This window comes from Apium graveolens, chromosome 1 (assembly GCF_009905375.1).
Source record: "Apium graveolens cultivar Ventura chromosome 1, ASM990537v1, whole genome shotgun sequence".
Taxonomy (NCBI): Eukaryota; Viridiplantae; Streptophyta; class Magnoliopsida; order Apiales; family Apiaceae; genus Apium; species Apium graveolens.
In genome coordinates, this window is record NC_133647.1 from 57,876,562 (window position 1) to 57,881,313 (window position 4,752).

At 42.5% G+C, this 4,752-nt stretch overlaps 1 non-coding gene across 1 annotated transcript; it reads right to left on the bottom strand.

Moving 5' to 3' along the window:
* Positions 1-1,238: 1,238 nt before the first annotated feature.
* LOC141679883 (small nucleolar RNA R71) lies at positions 1,239-1,345 on the bottom strand. The gene has a single exon (XR_012558202.1). It is a non-coding gene; the product is annotated as a small nucleolar RNA R71 (small nucleolar RNA).
* Positions 1,346-4,752: the final 3,407 nt, after the last annotated feature.

A 4,752-nucleotide genomic window follows, 5' to 3' on the forward strand; every position in this document is an offset into this window, starting at 1 on the left:
CCTATAAGGGAACGAATAGATTTAACTTCCGCGAAACCTAATCAATGTTTCCCAAAAGTTGGGGGGCAAATGATAGGGATAAATAAGTCCTGATTTTATAATTAATGGGCTGCTAGGCCCAATAATAAGATGTATAATATTCAGACCAGAAAGGTTAAGCCTGATGGACCAAATCAGGCCTGGTGGAATAAAAAAAGCCCTGATTATTAATTAATTTCGTAATTAATTAATAAGGGAAAAATCAGCTATTGAGAAGAGTCCCGATAAGGATATAAATCCTTATAGATTAGCCTCAAGGGGACCTAAAAGGATAAGGAATCAGCTTCCTACTTCCTAGGACTCCTAAGTCTATCCTAATTCAGAGGCTTGTCCACCAAGTCTCCTACACCAAGTCCAATTCAAGGACTCCCAACATCTATATAAGGGGCCTCACCCCACAAATCAGAACTACGTTTTTTGACTTGATCCTTGGCAATCAGCAAGGTACGTAGGCATCTTGTTAAGGCAGATTGAGTCACGAAACACAAGAGCAGTCAAATCGAGCCTCAAAGCTCACGTTCCTTAGTATTAAATACAGCAATTATATATATTAGTTTTTAATCCATAACATTTAGTTTATGTACTTACCATCATTGGTCATTAGGACTCAGTGATTAGGACGTAGTAGTTAATTACTCTTTTCGGTTGTGTTTCAGGTACTTTAGCAAGCGTTTATGCAAACTCGTTCTCGTGCTCGCAAGAGGACCTTAGATACAGCTGAGGAGAAAGACGAAGTTCTTGATACTCCGGAGAAGTTAGATTTTGAGGATTCAGATTCAGGAACTGAGCAGAAAGAACCAATAAACATGGGAGATCGTATTGTTCAAGCTGATCCAGCTCTTATGGATTTTTCTCGGCCTAAAATTGTTGACATTCAGTCAAGCATCCTTCATCCGGCTATTCAATCTAACACCTTTGAAATCAAGCCGGGCACTATTCAGATGGTGCAGAATTCTGTTTCTTTTGGAGGAGCGGCAACTGAAGACCCCAACATGCACATAAGGAATTTTGTCGAGATCTGCAACACTTTTAAGTATAATGGCGTGACTGATGAGGCTATCAAGTTGAGGCTTTTCCCATTCTCACTGAGGGATAAGGCTAAAGACTGGTTACATTCTGAACCCGCTGGGTCCATCACTACATGGTAAGATCTTGTGCAAAAGTTTCTGGTGAAGTTTTATCCAATGGCAAAGACTGCTGCTATGAGGAGTGCTCTTACTCAGTTTGCGCAGCAACCTACAGAATCTATGTGCGAGGCTTGGGAACGCTACAAGGAAATGTTGAGAAAATGTCCACATCATAGAATGCCGGATTGGATGGTAATCACTGGTTTTTATAATGGTTTGGGGGCCCAATCTCGGCCCATGCTCGATGTAGCAGCTGGAGGAGCCTTATGGGCTAAAAGCTATACTGAGGCGTATAATCTTATCGAGACGATGGCTGCAAATGAGCATCAAAACCCAACTCAGAGGATGACGTCAGGCAAGGTCGCAGGTATTCTGGAAGTTGATGCAGCCACCGCTATTGCAGCCCAGCTCCAAGCGCTATCAATGAAGGTTGATTCTTTGGCTACGTATGGAGTTAATCAAATAGCTATGGTTTGTGAGCTTTGTGCAGGTTCTCATGCTACGGATCAGTGTTCTCTTGTCAACGAATCGGTTCAGTATTTGAATAATTATCAGCGACAACAGCAGCCTGTGCCAGCGACCTATCATCCTAACAACAGAAATCATCCAAATTTCAGCTAGGGAAATAATCAGAATGCTATTCAGCCAACATATCAGCAAGGAGTAAGTAAACAGTTTAACCCACCTGGATTCCAGCAACCACAGCAGTATGCTACAAGGCAATCATATCCTCAACAGGGAAGTGCAGCTGCACCTACTAGTGCTGATTTTGAGGAACTTAAGCTGTTGTGCAAGAGTCAGGCGGTTTCTATCAAGACCTTGGAAAATCAAATCGGTCAATTAGCCAATGCAGTGCTCAATCGTCAACCTGGCACTCTTCCCAGTGACACGGAAGTACCAGGCAGGAAGGAAGCTAAAGAGCAAGTCAAGGCTATTACCTTAAGGTCTGGAAAAGTAGCTGATGCTGAAAAGGCAAAAGAAGTCGAAGCTGAAGTTAGAGATGAAGAATCTAAGTAAAAGGAGAAAGCGGCGGAACCAAGGAAGACTACTGTTGAACACACTCTGCCTGAGGCTAATACAGGGGAGAAACAGCTCTATCCTCCACCACCTTTTCCTAAGAGATTGCAGCAACAAAAGCTGGATAGACAGTTCAGGAAGTTTCTGGAGGTGTTCAAGAAACTTCACATCAATATACCTTTCGCTGAGGCTCTGGAACAAATGCCTAGTTATGCGAAGTTTATGAAGACTATTCTTTCAAGGAAGGTGAAACTGGATGACCTTGAAACCGTTGCTCTCACGGAAGAATGCAGCGCGGTTCTGCAGCAAAAGTTACCACCAAAACTGAAAGATCCAGGAAACTTCACCATTCCTTGCACCATTGGCAATCTAACTTTTGAAAAGTGCCTTTGTGATTTGGGAGCAAGCATTAATCTGATGCCGTTGTCGATCTTTAAAAAGCTGGATCTGCCTGATCCAAAACCCACATACATGTCGCTACAATTGGCTGACCGTTCCATTACTTACCCAAGGGGCATAGTTGAGGATGTGCTCGTCAAGGTGGATAAGCTCTTCTTTCCAGCAGATTTTGTTATTCTGGATTTTGAGGAAGATAAGAAGATTCCCATAATATTAGGGAGGCCTTTCTTGGCTATTGGCCGTACTTTGATAGATGTGCAAAAAGGGGAACTTACTATGCGGGTCCAAGATCAGGATGTGACCTTCAACGTATTCAAGGCAATGAAATTCCCTACAGAAGATGAGGAGTGCTTAAAAGTGGATGTGATTGATTCTGCGGTTACTTCGGAACTCGATCACATGCTAATGTCTGATGCATTGGAAAAGGCCTTAGTGGGGGATTTTGACAGCGATGATGAAGATAGCAACGAGCAATTACAATATCTGAACGCTTCTCCATGGAAGCGAAAGCTCGACATACCATTTGAATCTCTTGGTACTTCTGACCTCAAGAACGCTGAAGGGAAGCTTAAACCATCAATAGAGGAAGCACCTACCTTAGAGCTTAAACCATTACCTGAACACTTGAGGTATGCTTTTTTAGGTGATTCATCTACGTTACCTGTTATTATTTCAGCTGACCTTTCAGGTAGTGAGGAAGACAAGCTCTAAAGGATTTTGAGAGAATTCAAATCGGCTATAGGATGGACCATAGCAGACATCAAGGGGATAAGTCCTTCATATTGTATGCATAAAATTCTGCTAGAGGAAGGTAGTAAGCCAACTGTGGAACAACAGCGAAGACTGAACCCGATCATGAAGGAGGTGGTGAAGAAAGAAATTCTGAAATGGCTAGATGCATGCATCATTTATCCTATTTCTGACAGCTCGTGGGTGAGCCCCGTATAATGTGTTCCTAAGAAAGGAGGTATCACTGTGGTCGCAAATGAAAAGAATGAGCTCATCCCTACTCGAACAGTTACAGGATGGAGAGTATGCATGGATTATAGGAAATTGAACAAAGCCACAAGAAAGGATCACTTTCCTCTTCCATTTATTGATCAAATGCTTGACAGATTGGCGGGACATGAGTATTTTTGTCTTCTGGATGGTTATTCCGGGTATAATCAGATTTGTATTGCACCAGAGGATCAGGAAAAGACTACCTTTACTTGTCCATTTGGCACATTTGCTTTTCGTAGAGTTTCGTTTGGGTTATGTGGCGCCCCGGCCACCTTTCAGAGATGTATGATGGCTATATTCTCTGACATGATTGGAAATAACGTCGAAGTGTTCATGGATGACTTCTCCGTCTTTGGACACTCATATGATGAATGTTTGAATAATCTGCGCGCCGTACTCAAAAGATGCGTGGAAACTAATTTGGTGCTTAATTGGGAGAAATGTCATTTTATGGTGCGTGAAGGCATTATCCTTGGGCATAAGGTCTCTAGCAAAGGTCTGGAGGTGGACAAGGCCAAGGTGGGAGTCATTGAAAATCTTCCCCCACCCAATTCTGTGAAAGGAATCCGTAGTTTTCTCGGTCATGCGGGTTTTTATCGGCGATTCATCAAGGACTTTTCAAAGATATCTAAGCCATTGTGCAATTTGCTTGAGAAAGATGTGCCTTTCAAATTTGATGATGAATGTTTGGCAGCATTCGAGACTCTCAAGAAGAGTTTGATCACTGCACCAGTTATTACAGCACCAGATTGGACAGAACCGTTTGAGATGATGTGTGATGCGAGTGACTATGCGGTAGGTGCAGTTATGGGACAGCGCAAGAAAAATCTCTTCCATGTGGTCTACTATGCGAGTAAGACTTTAAACGGTGCCCAATTGAACTACACCACTACTGAGAAGGAGCTTTTGGCTATAGTCTTTGGCTTTGAGAAATTTCGATCTTATCTGCTTGGTACGAAAGTGACAGTATTCACTGATCATGCAGCTATTCGCTATTTGGTTTCTAAGAAGGATTCAAAGCCGAGACTCATTCGTTGGGTGCTTTTACTTCAAGAATTTGAGTTAGAGATCAAAGATAGAAAAGGTACTGAGAATCAAGTAGCTGACCATCTCTCTAGGTTGGAGAATCCCGATTCTACTTCACAAGATAGGATGTTAATCAATGAAT